The sequence below is a fragment of the Cryptomeria japonica genome, chromosome 4 (assembly GCF_030272615.1).
Source record: "Cryptomeria japonica chromosome 4, Sugi_1.0, whole genome shotgun sequence".
NCBI classification, from domain to species: Eukaryota; Viridiplantae; Streptophyta; class Pinopsida; order Cupressales; family Cupressaceae; genus Cryptomeria; species Cryptomeria japonica.
Window position 1 is genome coordinate 599292486 of NC_081408.1, and position 17240 is coordinate 599309725.

The 17240-nt window shown below is 34.1% G+C and overlaps 1 pseudogene; it reads left to right on the forward strand.

Moving 5' to 3' along the window:
• Positions 1-13482: 13482 nt before the first annotated feature.
• On the forward strand, positions 13483-16971 carry LOC131040309 (cytochrome P450 750A1-like; annotated as a pseudogene).
• Positions 16972-17240: the final 269 nt, after the last annotated feature.

A 17240-nucleotide genomic window follows, 5' to 3' on the forward strand; every position in this document is an offset into this window, starting at 1 on the left:
GATTAAGAACGTGAAGATTGAAAGGAAAATATGTAGTTGAATCAGAAGCAGAAATTTTTGTAATCCTCACTGCAATGGCTGAATCAATTTCAACCAAGTCAGATGAAGAGAAAGATCACTAATTTCATTTATAAATTTGTGCGAATGACCAGCCTCTTAATATACCATCCACACTCTTACTTTATATAGGATGATTAGGGTAACGGGTTGCACACAGCAAAATCAAAATGTAGCACACAGTTGTGCCTTTCAAAGATGAAGTCTCCTGCAATGTTGTGTTTATAGTTTTATGTGCTCGTAGGGAAGCCATTTATATGAAAATGATATGGAGTTTATGAATGGTGTCTGCAGTGCATAACACTTTACATTGATAATAAGAGGTATTGAGATCTGGAAGTCTTCCTAAGGACCAAAGTAATTTATTTTTTCAATGCAGACATGTGAGTTTATCAATTGTATGCAAAAGTTTATCCTTATCATAAATCAGTTGCAAAATGAGCACAAAATCATTGCATTAGCGTAGGTTAGCTCCATTTGGAACCCATGCAGCAGAAGCAACTTGACACATTGATGGAGGAATATGTTGATGTTTGTGAGGTTAAATATCAAATTGATTTCAACATAGGTTGATCCTTATCCAATGGAACACCTAACTGCTGATCTATTTTTTGAAAATATTGAAATGCGGGACCTGATCAAGATATGAAAGAAAAGGGCATATTAAACCAAGTTTATCTCATTGCAGAAGTCCTATTATTTTCGTACCAACGAAAATTTGAACTTGGCAAATTTACATTAACCAAATATTAAATTGATCATCCAAGATATTGTATCACGATCCAAACAATTTAGATATTTTATTATTTTGCCTTAAAGGAAGCTAAGGTGATTAACACCTGGCAAATTAGGGCGCTGATGATGTCTTTGGAATCATGGTCAGGTGCTTAATATTTATATATAGGCTTCTAAAACAATGGCTTTAGAAGAATTGTTTATCTGTTTTGCTTCTAGCATTTGATTGTAGTTGTTGTAGCTTTGCTCCGTGGCTTTTTTGTGTGTGGAATGTCGCTCTTAATAATGGACAGAGATCAGAGCAACAGCGAGTTTTACATAATCAGGAGTGCAGATGCAAATGTTTCTAATTTGCTGTAATGATTAATTTTGCCGTGTTTCTTAATTCTAGAACCAAGGTTTGGCAATTGATAGTTGTTTGGAACTTTTTGGTTTCTGTTACAGTAGGGTTTTAGCAGGGTCTGTTTTGGAGTTATTTTCCTACTTGAGAAATTTCATACATTTCTTGAGGTTCGGTTATTCACAATGGAAGACTCTCTTAAAAGAATTTAGGAATCAAACTCATTGTTTGAGGCTTGTTTGAGTACTGGCATTCATAGCAGTTGGTTTAGAGTCACACCTAGGAAAATTGGAGGTACCCTGTATTCTTTGGGGAGATTTAGGCAAAAGCCAAAGTGGAGTGGAGTTATTATCCAGAGATGTTTGCCGTTACATTCAAGAGATCTTTCATTTCATGACGGTTACCACAACAACTTGAAAGGAAATGAATTCAAATGCATTACACAAGGGAGAAACAAGATGACTCACATCACAAGAATTTAATAGGGAAAACACATATTGGGAAAACTACAGCATATAAATTTCTTTTCTGTAGGACTCGGCATTGATTACAATACAATCTCAAAGTGGCTTTGGTCATACAAGAGTGAGATATAGGTGCAACTCTTTTTGTGGAATTGAACCTGTTTCACTTGCCATGGATTGTAGCTCTTCATTTGGTTAACATTCCTGTCGAGTGTTCTCTCTTATTCCTCAATAGCCATGCCTTTATGGTCAGGCATTGGAATCCAACATACACTTGCTTTTCAATTTCAGTAATTGATCAGTCTCCTTTTTGGAATGTAATGAGGCTGATTTGTATTACCTTGTGTTTTTTCCTTTTCTTTTATTGATCGCAGAGATCCAAAATTGAGAAGCAGCAGTGGTGTTGGAGTTCAAATGTGAATAGAATCTGAAGAGGAATTTTAAAGTTTGTGATGAATCTGTTTAAACTGACCTTCAAACTTACAGTCAAGACGGGAAAATTACTGCTAAGGTTGATAGCATGATGCCAGATTCAGTGGTGAGAATTTGATGGAAAACTCGTGCTGCAGAAAAACTCTTTTCATTGGTGTATTGGTTGTTCGCACTGAGTTTTAAACATTATGAACATGACTACAGAGACTCACACATTGAAATGCTTGCATTGTCTCCAAGGCCATGCCAGCTTTCTTAATGATCTGTAGCATCTAGGCAGTTAGAAATTGAGAAGATGCATAAAATTGAGCTGATAAATCTGATTGTTAAGTTGTTTTTTGGCTATGTTTTATGGTTTCTGTGATGCTAATGTGCTAGAATGGTTCCTTTGTAACCGCTATTTTGATTTGCCATCGTGTTTATAAGTTCTATATCTATATGGGTTGAAAAGTGTAGATTTTGGGAAACATAGGAACTAGGCACAGCTATGAAAATTTCACTTTTTAATTCTGGCGTTTTTCAATGTTTGAATCTCATGCAATTTTCTGAATCCTTGGGAACGGACTTCCATCAATAGAACGCACATTTTATTAACCAAAATAATGTTTTGATTAGAAAAAATGGACTAGGGACCCCAATAGTGTTGTGCATCTGGTGCTCTATGGATAGTTAGCTGCACTCATAGCCGCATTACTGACCGGAAATCCATTGTAGTATATTGTACTCTTACTTGATGGCTGTTTCCAAGTTTCATATGGCCCCTGCCAAGTACCTTAAAAGTTTCAAGTTCTAGCAAGTGCATGCTTTAAAGACATCCTTCTTATCATGGTAGCAAAAGTTGGGAAAAGCTCATCAGTGATTGCAGTCAAACCCACATAAAAACTGTTCTTTTTAAAGTATATAAAAATATGTCATATATTTTTTGTTTGTTTAGTTGTCTGAGTTTTTTTCCATTTGAAAACCTAGCAATTGAACTCCATTTTCACTGTTGCTGCTTCGTGTCAATGCTGTGTAAATGGAATGTCACTGCTAATATAATGATTGGTTTTGAACTTTTAAGTTTTAGCAATTTCCATAACTTTTAGCAATTTCACTGTGTTAATATAAGATGTGTCTTTGGGCAATTTCCATAAGTAGGAGAGTTTGTAAACGTGTATACAGTCTATATCCTGGATGGGAAATTCAACTTAGGGGTCAATTACAATCCCCTGTTAGAAAGTGAAATTGCCATCAATTGAAGTATGTTTGTAGATTTAAGTTCAACTTCCACATGATAGATGCCCAACGTGATAGCTAGCCATGCCTTAACTATGGTATCCATAAGTAGACCTTAGCGTAAAAACAAGTAGCCATAAGAATGATAACCAAAAATCATTTGGATAATATTTATCTTAGATACTATGAAGGAAAATGATTATTTTCCGTAAAATTGAAGATGATTTTGATGTTGTCTAATCACTAACCTTTTGATCAACAATTGGGTCCATACCAATCAACAAAAACTTATCACTATAATAAATAATTTTGAGGACTAATTTATTCTCTATAAATCTAATATGATGATATGATAGGAATATTTTATTCTCTATTGCGTGAATATGCTAGACTACACATGATGAAGGATATATAAGGAAGAGATAGGAATAGGGTATAGGATAAGCCATTGTAAGGCGATGAGATGCGTATGAAAAGAATGAGAAATAAAGAAAATTATGATCACATGAAGAAATTGGATTAAGAGGGTAAAATAGATCATAATGTTAGCTAGGAGGAGATAAAGGGTTAGAGGGTTAACAAGGAGATGATAATAGGACAATATTAGAAGGTTATTAGTCTAGTATAGGGTAAATGAGGAGGGGATAATGGGATGAGACTAGGAGAGAACAATCAAACAAGACCAAGAGGAGATAATGGGATGGGATTAGGAGGGAATAATGAATCATAGGATGAATTAGGAGGTGTTTGGTGTTTGACTATACACCATGAAGTGGGAAATTGAGCTGTGTAGTAATAATGGAGAAGAGAATTATTCAATAATGAGTGGAAGGAAAGGTTTCTTGCAAGGGTATGTGTATAAGATGAAATATAGTGGAAGTGTTGGCATGATGATGATTTTTGTATTGAATATAGGATAAGTAGTAGAGATTAGGAGATGGGTTAGGAGGGGAACATGGAACATAGGGTGAACCATTAGAGATTAATGGGAATAATGGACATAAGGTGAATTAGGAGAATATAATTGGACATGAACAAGAGGGGATAATGCAACGTAGGATGAAATAATAGAGGGTAATGAGAGGGGAAGAGAAGGGGATAATGGAATAGTAGAGATTAATGAGATGGACCAAGGTGGGATAACAAAATACGAGGTGAATTATTATAGGTTAATGAGATAGATTAAGATAGAATAATGGAACATAGGGTGAATTAGGAGGTGTATAGGGTTTAACTAGTAGTAAAGTAGAAGAGATTTGGTCATTAATGAGCAGAAGGAATGGTTTCTTGTAAGAGCATATGCATAAGATGAAATGTGGATGGAGTGGTATAATATTGAAGGTATAAAGGAACAAGATCGATAGAGGATAATGGAAAATAGAGTGAAATAAGAGAGGTCAATGGGATGGGAATAGAAGGCCCATTTAATAAAACTTAGTATGGGTTAATAAAGATTAATAAGATAAACCAAGATGTAATACCAAAACATAGGGTGAACTATTAGAGGTTAACGGGATGGGATTGAAGGGGAATAATTGAATATAGGGTAAAATTTAAGAGGTTAACGAGATGGGATTAAGAGGGAATAATAGAGCATAGGGTGTAGTGTTTAAGGTTTGACCATATGACATAAAATGGGAACTTGAGATGTGTAGTTGTCATGGAGAAGAGAGTTGATTAATAATGAATGGAAGTAAAGGCTTCTTGTAAGGGTATGTGTATAGGATGAGATGCGGAGGGAGGTTGTATAACATAGAAGGAATAATGGGACAAGTTGAAGAGGCGATAATGGAACATAGATTGAAATAAGAGAGGACACAATGGGATGAGAATAAAAGGATAATGGAATATAGGATAGACTAGTAGAGATTAATGGAATGGTCCAAGAGAGGATCATAGAACACACAGTGAAATATTAGAGGTTAATAGGATGGAATTAGGAAGGAATAATGGAACATGGGGTGAAATAAGAGAGGGTAATAGGATGGGAATAGAAGGGGATAATGGAATAGAGGATGGATTAGTAAAAGTTAGGGATGGACCAAGATAGGATAATAGAACATGAGATGAACTAGTAGAGATTAATGGGATGGGATTAAGAAGGAATAATAAAACATAGGGTGAATTAGGAGGTGTCTAGGGTTTGAGTATAGGACATCAAGTGGGCACTTAAGGTGTGTAGTAGCAAAGGAGAAAGTAGGTCAATAATGAGTGGAAGGAAAGGTTGCTTGTAAGGGTATGTGTATAGGATGAAATGTAGTGGGAGGTCTTGTATAATATAAAAGGGGGTCTGAAAGGTTCAAATATGTGATATGAAATGAGTAGATTGCGTGTGATGGCATGAATGGAATAATGAGGTGTAAATTAAATAGAAATTACATTTAAGATCTAAAAAAATAACTAAACATGTCATTCTTTATTGGATATGGAAAAGAGGACATCATGGCAGGTTCCTCAAAACATAAGTCATTCACATCATATGTCCCTATACCCTTCATGTTTGGTTAAAATTTGCGATGTGGATGATTCAAGTGATATAGGTTGTGGGATAATGGAGGTAAGGCTTAAATTGGTTGAAGAAATGAGTTAGGCTAAAATTAAGCATGAAAGAAACTATGCGGGAGATGATTTCCCACTATGATCTACCATAAAAAAATTGACATATGTCCCTAAAAATAGTGTAGAAAGTGGGTAGAAGAAAGCTAACTTGGTCATAGGAAAACAAAGGAATATGAAATGGATTATTGAAATCATAGGCACATAGAAATAACAAAGACTAGGCAAAGTGATAACACTTTCCATTTGAGAATAAAGCATGTGCTTCGACTTATTTATGCAATAGTTGTAAGTAGTAAATAATCAACTATAACGTAAAGTGTGAGTGAATTTTGTGAAGCTATAATATGAGAATTGACATCAAAGGGAATATGCATTAGGACATAGAATAAGTATTTAACCACTCACAATTTAAGGTCCTATGGCCATGCTACTAGGAAAATATCTTCCAAGCTTGAACTAAACTTCTTACCACAATAAATTTATAATCATTCAAAGGATCAGACTATCAAATATCAAATTGAGATGGAAAAGAGGGTATACTTTAAAATCCAAGATTCAATTTCTTAATTGCATAAAGTTGTCTCATTTGTTTTCCACTTCACATTCCTCCAATGTTTAAATTTTTTTATTGTCAATTTTTTTGATATGATGTTGAATTCTATATTAGTGTACAATATATAATTGGTTGCAATATTTGAACATTATTAAAATTAAATACAAAACATGAAAATAATCATTCAAGTTCTCAAACTCAATTTAAAAACATTCAATTTTAATCTTCTTTCTTAATGAAAGAAGAAAAAATATGAAATATTTGTTAAACAATGATTGTTATTTCTCAAAATGATAAAAAGGTGTGTTTCTATGATAGAGAAAATGTAGTTTGCATGGTAAAATAGAGCAGTGGAGTCCAAACACATGAGATGCACATGCTTTTTGACTGTTTAGTTGTTTTAAATTACAAAGAAATGCACTCACACTACGTGTTGCCTTGGAGATTTTCAATCCTTAGGGCTTGTTTGGATTTTCCTTGGGCATCCAACCTAAAGGGTTATACTTAATTATCATTTTTTGAAGGCATGTTTTCTACAAAATATATAAAAGCACCTTGATCATAAGAGTGCTTTCTATCAAGTTTGTACATCTTTCAATGTTGATCTAAATAAATGAAAGAAAAACATGAAGATCTTTCTTCCTTTCTAATCATATAATTATTTTTAAATTTACAATACGTTAAGGTTTTGATCTTAAATTTCTTTTAGGAATATCTTTTTTTTTGTCAAAAGCATGTGCATAGTATTTTTAGTGTCATTTTTATCTATTCATTTAAATTTAAAACAAATTATATTTTAACTTTCTACACCTTATTCTATACACATTAAAAAAAAACTTGATTAGTTGTTAAAAAGATAAGGGGGAGCACACTCAACCTTTTATTTATCAAGATGTGTCCACTTTAAATATTGATAAAAAATCATATATTAATTAAAAAGTTAGTAGAAACATTAGACATAAACTTCAAGATGTTAGCTAATTTTTGATCAAAGTGTTTTTAACTACTTAAAAAAGTGTATATTTTACGAAAAACACTTGGGTTGGGGATTCTAGTGGTACATACATCTAATGAAAATAGGAGCATCTTGTGTTCCCCCCTATTTGAACATCTTAATCTCCACTAGTTATTTTAAAAATTAGTGGTTTAAAAAGTAGATTTTGAGCACCTTGACTCTTGTTCTTAATATACATCTTCAATTTCTCATCTAATATCATTTTTTACTAATTTTAAGAATTATTTTTTACTAATTTTAAGAAAAAAGTGACCACTTTTGACCCTCTTTTGGTCCAACATTTCTATGCACATGCTATTATGTCACAAGTGAAGCACATGCTATTATGTGACAAGTGAAGATAATCTAATGCCAGATGTCTGGTATCTCCAATAATGGAAAGGTAATCCTTAACAGTCAAGTGGTTGAACCCAAGGCCAATTCTCTACCTACAAGACAATATCTATTAGAAGAGTTGTGGATAAACCCAAATCTACCAAATTGCAAGCAAAGGTCACATGAGTAAATGTTAAAGTAGTTGGATCTATCAATAAGAACCATTCCAAAGTATTACCAATTGTATTAAAGCATGATTCCAATTGAAATTGAAGACACTTGGGTAACTAAAACCATATAGGCTAGATATTGAGAGACTCATTTGTAGGGTTGACTGTTACTTTCACATTAGTGAAGTATAGTATAATTTTTTTGATTAATGGATGAGTTATTATCATCAAACATGTTGCAAGACATGAACTAGTCATTAATGACATTTGCTTAAAAGTGTTTCTACAAATATTTGTTGTATGTGATGTGACCTTAATAATTTATTTCTTGAGAGGAAAGTAAATTTTTTTAACTCTATTAGTCTAATAAGGAGAACAATGTAAATAAAGCATACTATATATTTTACGATATCCCATATAGGGGACATTTTAGGGATGTAGAGATGGATGCGAAATATCCCTACACTGGACTACTTGACTTAATAAATAGGAAACATTTTAGTGATGACCAATTTGAGATAGGAAATGTTAGGGGATTGTAGGGGGTGACTAGTCATCCCCAAGATATCATGGAGACAACTAGTTATCCCCATAGCCTTGTCAACATAAATATAATTTTTTAAAAGAATAAAAACTAAAAAAATGGATGGGGGGCCTACAAGCACCTCCACACCCTATTGACATGAAACATAAAAATCAACACTAATAAATAAAAACAAAAAGAATTATATTCATTTTATGATTTTCCATATTGTGAAGTTGAGAAGACAAAGGAAGAGAGAAATGTTTAGAAGAGGAGAATGAAAATGAGAAGGCAAAATAGCATAAAAAAATACATCATTAGCTTTTAAGTGAATTTAAAAAAAAAATGGAACATGCCTTTAAGGTTTGTTTAGTCTTAAGGGATTAAATTTGGCTAGGGTCATTTCCCGTATTGCTTCTCAAATTTGCTAGCGATGATGTCCCCTAATCCTCACAAGAGACATTTCTCCTCAACTCCACTAGGGATGCCGTCCCTAGATCCTCACGAGGGACATTTTTCCCTGACCTAGGCTTTTTCAAACTCACCTAGTCAACGAAAAGGAATATTCTTACCTTTTGACAATAAGAGAACTTGGTGGTATGCATCTAGCATCTTATGACTTCAAGATTGATAGAGTCCTAAGTATCATAAAACTCAAACCACATTTTAGGATTTTGATCTCAAAGATGCCACACAAGTTGAGGTGGAAATACAAGAGGGATTGATTGAGAATCCTTTAGATGAGGCAATCCCTAATAGTTGTAATGACTTAGACTCCGATTTTGATGTAAGTTAGTAGATTCTAATTAGGAGTAGTGACAACGTTTTGTTGTAATTTTTATAAAAGATACATGTGTGTTGGTAATGAAAGCATTTAAATTTTGTCAATTCATTTTTCAACTCTCATGTGAGATTTGAATTCAACCCATGTATTAAGGTTCTATAATGTCTGAATGCCTTATCAATGTATCCTATGAATATTTGTAATTTCTAATATTTTAAATTTTGCAATTTTTAACAGTCATCCCCTAAAAATGGCTTGCCAAAATAGTTGTCCAAAAAAGACCCCTTGTTTCATTTTGTACTTGACTTAGAAATATGGTGGAACATAGAAAGACACTATATTGTTGAACAAATCAACAAAGTGAAAAGTAAAAAAGGGATACAACAAAAAAATATTCTTTGAGAAAAGTCTTACCAAAAAACCTAAGCTCCAAAGCACACAACCCAATGTATTATATAACAAGTATTAAAATATAATGCTATAGTCTTACTACTCCACTAGAGGCCACCATTCTATGCCTCAAGGAAATTCGATAGCATAAACAAACTCAAACATTGAATATTAAACTTTTGTCCCAAGCCCACAATATACAAGCTAAAAAGACCCAAAAAATTATCAATAGTTCACCAAAATCATGGGCCAATATACGAGCTCAAAATGTGTGCCCAAATTAACATCAATATTCTGACGCCCCTCGTATGTGCGAAGCCCCCAATAATAGAATGTGGCTCCTCTTACACATTACAATGTCATAGATGTTTTCTATGCATCTTATATGACATATATGCTCTTATACACAACTATTGTTAACAACTCAAAAGATGCTCTTACAAGTCTACCATGCAACTCCATCTTACAGTATTCTTGTATGTTTTCATATGCCATAAATTATCTTATACAACATAGATACTCTTAGATATGAGAGATGTTCTTACACAATACATCATACTATAATGACAAATATTAAAAAATTCCACAAAGGAATATTGACATTCCCTCTAATAGAATGTTCTTTTCAATGTAGTCACATTTTACCAAAATAATAAATAAATATAAGTATTATAACTTGCAAATGGTCACCTATTAGCTAATACTTCTCCCTTGACCAAGTAAGCACTTACCTTGTCGATGGTATTCAACAATGAAGATAAATTATAAATCTGCAAACTCCTCAACAATAGAGACATGCATATTTTTACTTGAACATGGCATTTCTTGCATTGATTGAAGAACTAACAACTATTTCTAATACAATAACTATAGCATTCAAATACTTACTTTTATTGCGCTTCTTGTACCTATTGAAAATAAATCTAAGAGCGTCAAGCTTACCCCCTAGCCCATTTACATGGCCTATCATTAGAAGTCGCCTTTGACAAATCTAATAATCCATTTTGTTGCTAAGCAAATCCCTTGAGTTTTTGAGTCAAGTAACCCCAGACCTCTTTCACATTTGGGCTTAATGCAATGAGTCCAAGAAGTGGCGATAAATCCAATATTGCCATCCCATTTAGTCTATTAAAAACCTTTGAATAATTTTAATTAAGTCCTCATAACCTCTATTGGAAGACATCCAACAAGATGAATAATAAACATGAGTTGAGTTGCAAGGAAAATTTTGTTAACAAAGATTCTGCTAGCTAAAGATAGAAAATTATTTCTCTAATTAAAAAGTTTCTATTCTTAAGGAATCTAGTGAGGAGTAGGCCCCACTTGAATCATCAAGAATTTTGTTTTATCATGAGCAAGCTTAGGTCCAATATCCACACAATATAAATCCAAAATATCCATTGTGGTGGAGATATCTTTTTTCAGAATTTTGTAAGAATAACAAACTGTCATCAACATAAGGAGAATTTATAACAACACTATTTTGAGGGATGGAAATTCCTAAGATGATCTTCATTTTGTTAGCAATTCGAAGCATATAATCCAAACCATCAATTACAAGAACATATAGATAACATATAGATAAGGAGTAAGGGACATTCTTGTCAAATGTATCTCTGTAAAGGGAATGGATTAGTCATCCTTTTATTAATAATAACCTGAGTATTAGCATCTTGAAGTAACATTCAAACATGAGCTCGAATTTGAGGACCAACCCCAACCATTGAAGCATGTTGAGGATGAAATTCTACTAAATCCTATCACATGCCTTGTCAAAATCAAGTTTGATAATAACAACTCTTTAACTAGTTTGTTGGGCTCATTCACAAGTTTCCCAAGCTAAAATAAGATTGTCAAGAATATAACTACTAGAAAAAACCCTGTTTGTTTTGCTTGCATTCCTTGAACCATAGGTTTAACCCTATAGCTAGGGATTTTGCTATGATTTTATAAAAGGTGTTAAGTAGCATAATGGGATGCCAACTAGAGATAGTATCCTCCTTTTTTCCTTTGCGAAGAACCTTGATAATGGCACCATTAATGGTTGTACCTAAAGATGCTTTCTCAAATGCCACATGTAGTAAAAGTCTTCCTTAGTGTGATTCTGCATGGCTTGATAGAATTACATAGGGAGCTCATTGCTGCCCACACTTTTATAAGAGACCACAAAAAAAAAACATTTTCCAACTCTTTTAGAGAGATGGTTCTATCCAGATATCAACTACAATCAGAATCTATTGGCTAGGAATACAACCTCTAACCATATCCTCAAGGGCATCTTGACTATATTGCCATGGTTCTATCTAGATATCAACTATAATCCAAATCTATTGGCTAGGAATACAACCTCTAACCATATCCTCAAGGGCATCTTGACTATATTGCCAGTGATCATCTTTGAAGAGATTTTCATAGAATTGTTTGAATAGATTGCATATATTAGTAGACTCAGAATAAACAGTATCAGATTCATCCTTTATAGCACCAATATTTTCATTTTTGTGTTTAAAATTGAGATAATTAAAAAAGTAATTAATACCCTTGTACTTTCTTTTATCCAATGTAACTTGGATCTAACATTGATCCCCTGACCTCTGTAATTATCAATTTTGCATAGCTAAGCTTCAGTAGTAGCAATATAAGTTTGCAAATTAATATTCGCAAGGTCAACATTGAGAAGTTTTATGGCATGAACAAGTTCCCCTTGGAGAGATTTTTCTTTATGTTTTCATTGCCAAGCCATTTGTTCACCCAATGAGCAAAGGAAACAAGTGCATTGATTAATGGCAATACACCACCATTCAATCCAAGAATATCCTTCACTAGGTTTAGGAAGAGAGTTCCAAATCCCCTCTAGGGTAGCTAAGCAAATAGGATTTTTTAAATGGGAGATGTTAAGCTTAAATATGAGACAATTATCATTATTTAGATTGAGATAGACAAATGTTACACACAATAGGATAATGATACAAGAGGGTTTATGAAAGATCCACATGAACATACAACCCCAATAGATCATGGACCAAAGAAAGGTTGGGGGAAACATAAAATCTATCTGGTTTGCTTAATTTTCTATCTCCTCTCTTTCTACAATTGAACTACAATTGAACCAAGTATAGCAATTTTTAGAATGGCTGACAATTTTATTATGTATAGACTCAACCATTTCCAAAGAGTTGTGACAAAGCAACCAACTATCAAATTCATCTCTACCCTAACGAAGATTTTGAACTCTCTTTGTATTTACTCTTAGATATGAGAGATGTTCTTACACAATACATAATACAATAAATGACAAATGTTTAATGGACCAAAGAAAGGTTGGGGGAAACATAAAATCTATCTGGTTTGCTTAATTTTCTATCTCCTCTCTTTCTACAATTGAACTACAATTGAACCAAGTATAGCAATTTTTAGAATGGCTGACAATTTTATTATGTATAGGGTCAACCATTTCCAAAGAGTTGTGACAAAGCAACCAACTATCAAATTCATCTCTACCCTAATGAAGATTTTGAACTCTCTTTGTATTTACTCTTAGATATGAGAGATGTTCTTACACAATACATAATACAATAAATGACAAATGTTTAAAAACCTCATTTAAAGGAATCTTGACATTCCCTCTAATAGAATCTCCTTTTCTATATAATCACATTTTATCAAAATAATAAATAAATACAAATTCATTATACAATAATTCTTATAGAGATGCATAAGGTTAACCACCCACCCTAAAGAGTTGCTGTTAGAAATGAGAGATGTTCCTACACAATACATTATACCATAAATGAGAAATATTAAAAAATTCCACTCAAAAGAATCTTGGCATTCCCTCTAATAGAATGCCATTTTCAATGTAGTCAAATTTTATAAAAAATAATAAATAAATACAAATATAACTTGCAAGATGGTCACCCATTAACTAACACTTCTCCCTTGACCAAGTAAACACTTACCCAGTCGATGGTACTCAGAAATGGAGATAAATAAATATACAGACTCCTCAACATTAGAGACAGGCATTCTTGTGCTTGAACATGGCATTATCTGTATTGATTGAAGAAGTAGCAGCTATTTCCAATGCAAAAGCTATAGCATTCACATCCTTACTTTTGTTCTGCTTCTTGTACCTATTGAGAAGAAATCTAAGAGCATCAAGATTACCCCCTGGTCCATTTGCATGGCCTATCATTGGAAATCTCCTCCAGTTGCGAGAATTTCCCTATCGATCTCTTCAACAGATGGCTAACAAGCATGGCCCAATTCTTTATCTGAAGCTCGGATATTTTCCCACTGTGGTGGTATCTTCTGCAGAGATGGCCAAAGAGTTTCTAAAAACTCATGATTTGGCTTTTGCGAGCAGACCCAAAACGGCAGCTGGAAAATACCTGGCCTACAATTACCAGGACATTGCATTTGCTCCGTCGGGATCATACTGGAAACTCATGAGAAAGATCTGTGTGAATGAATTGCTGAGTGCCAAAAGATTGCAGTCCTTCACATCCATTCGAGAAGAACAGATTTCTGAAGCGATGTGGAGGCTCTGGGAGAAGAGTGAGCAGGGAAGAGTTGGTGTGAATGTGAGCAAGATCATAACTTTCCTCACTTCCACTATCATTTGGCGACTTCTGGCAGGAAAAAGATATTGTGAGGATGATGTGGTGGGTTGTGGTGGAGAGCTCAGAGATATGATGAAGGAGGTCGCTGGTACCATCCTGGAATTCAACATTGGAGACTTTCTTCCTTACATAGATTGGCTTGACCTGCAGGGCATCAAGAGGCGAATGAAGAAGGCTCACTTGTTTTTTGACAGAGTTGTCCAGAAGATTATAGACCAACATGTTAAAGATAACGGCGAGAGCATGCAGGAGTCAAGAGTGAATGACATCATAGACGTGCTGCTGGATATGGCTGCCAGTGGTGCAGAGGACATCACATTGAGAATATTAAAGCAATCATTTTTGTACGTAATGATTTTTGGTGTAGAAATAATTGAGTTTCTATTTTTTTTCCCTAAATCTTCTTAAAGATTGTTTCATATTGTTAATTGATTACAAGCATTGCTCTTATAACAAGCATTGAGGTTATAAGATTAATATCAGTTCTTTTTAAACAATCACAATAGAAATCATTTATGGAAAATCAAGAGTCACAACTTAGAAATCCACTTATTTAAAAACCACCTCTATAATAAAAAATAAAAAATAAAAGTCATTGAAATTGACACCACTGTCCAAACATCTATGCGTCTGAATCTGACTAGAACAGACCCCTCTCCTTACCCTGACTGCTATGTACTTAAAACATATATATATATATATATATATATATATATATATATATATATATGCACATGTACATGTATATATATGGTGGGACTGCTTGTTTGACTGGATAAAGAAAAACCTGGTCAGCACTCAATTGGCTAGCCTCCTGCCCAAGCAGGGGTTTAAAGTGCTCTAGGTCTTCTATATAATCTGAATATAGGGGGGAGATACACAAGTGGGTCTGTTCAAATAGAAATCAGGTTTGGATTTATGGAAGATTAAGATTCACAATTTAGAAATTATTTATTTAGAAATCACCTTCATATTAGAAAGTAATTATGGAAGACCAAGAGTCCCAAATTAAAATTTCATATTAGATGTTCTTTTGAAATTTGAACTTAGATCTTTATATTGAAAACTCAACATTTTAACCAATTAAACTCAACTCCTAGAATAATCTCCTTCAGATTTTACAACTCTGCCATTTGTTATACCAGTTAGTCTTTAAAAACTCCTTGAACAATCTCCTTCAGATTTTACAACTCTGCTATTTTTTATACCAGTTAGTCTTCAAAAAAGGCCAATCAATCACACAAAATAAAAAGTATTAGTATCTGGCCACTCTTAGTTACTTGGGAAAATGATTAGCCCTTTATAGGACTACACTTATGCAACATGCACTTCCCAAGTTTTTAACCCTTTCTATTTGAGAAGGATGTGACCATTAAGCTCAACTTTTTTGCAGGATGTCATATGTCCTTTACATTTGAAAACTTACAGCCCATCTATTGTTACGTACATCCTGATCTATCATCAGGAACTGGAACCTTATCAATGGTTCTAAAGATTGATGGTTTATGATGCTTTTTTTACTGTTTTTTCGTTCGTTGTTTTTGTCTAACTGGCCTGCATGCATCTCCTGATAAGATATTCATAAGTCTATGCTTAAGACCTGTGTGCCTGCCTTTTGTTTTAGGTGGTAGTCCTGGCCTAAGTGCCAGTTTTTGAGTTTGGTCTAGGCTGTTCAGGCCTTGTTCTGCTGTTTTGTTATTGACTTTCGAGATCAAGGCCCTTTCTCTATTTATAGAATCGAAAATATTTTTGGAATTCCCTTATTCTTCATGATAGATTATGAATGTAAATTTTTCTCCTAAACAATTTAATTAAAAAAAATTCTCATAAATTCTCATAGATTGTGTAAATCTAATGGTTTTCATCCATCAAATTTGGGTGGCCTCAAATGAAAGATACACATTTCATTTTCAAAGTCATCCTTTTTGAACTTATCTAATGTATAAAGAGTTTTTTGGGGCAGGATTTGTTCATTGCTGGAACAGATACCATATCTACTACATTGGAATGGGCAATGAGCGAAATGCTAAGAAATCCCCACATTGCAGCAAAACTGCAGGAAGAAATTGAGTCTGTAGTAGGAAAACACTGAACAGTAAGAGAATCTGATCTTCCTAGATTAGAATACCTGCAATGTGTGGTAAAAGAGTCCTTAAGACTACATCCCCCAGCGCCATTGCTGGTGCCACATGAATCTACAAAAGCTTGCACTGTGGGAGTTCAGGGCTTTATTTTGCCTGCAAAGACAAGGCTTATGGTAAATGTATGGGCAATTGGAAGAGATCCAGCTGTATGGGAGGATCCCTTGACATTTAAGCCAGAAAGGTTTATAGGCAAAGATATTGATATCAAAGGCCAAGATTTTGAGATGCTTCCATTTGGAGCAGGAAGAAGGGGATGCCCAGGGGCTCTAATGGCCATGGGGACTGTAGAGCTCACTTTGGCTCAGATGATGCACTGCTTCCATTGGAGGGTTGAAGGTGATCCATCCAAACTTGACATGAGTGAAGCATTTGGAGCAGCTCTTTCCAGAAAAGAAAACATCTTTGCAATTCCTACACTCAAAGTGTCTAGCTTCTGCTAAAATTTCTCATCTGTTTTAATCCAGTTATCTTTACTGTGCTATAAGGGATCTGCCTATGGTGCCGGGAAAATATGTTTTCTACTCTGTAATGCATATGCAATCTTAGAATAACACAATAAAAGTTGTTCTGTACAGAAAGAGATTGGAGCTCAAACAACTGTGGTTGGAATCAAACCCACCAAATATTTAGAGTTGGGATAGTTTCAAAGTCAATTAGAGTTGGGAGGAGAGATAAAAGGGCGGTGTGGTTTGTTGTGTTTTATGTGAGAATGAGGATCTTATAGAAAAAAATGAAATTTCAGTTCTTTCAATGGAAGAATTTATGTCATTTATGAGTTCATTCAATATGCATTCCGCGTTCATTCCCTTCTTTTTGCTTTTCATCTCGGAGTCCTTCTCTTTCTTTGTTGGTCACTGGGCTTCGCCCCTCATGGCGTCCGACCCTCCTTTTGGCTTCATCATGAGCATGTATCCCAAACCCA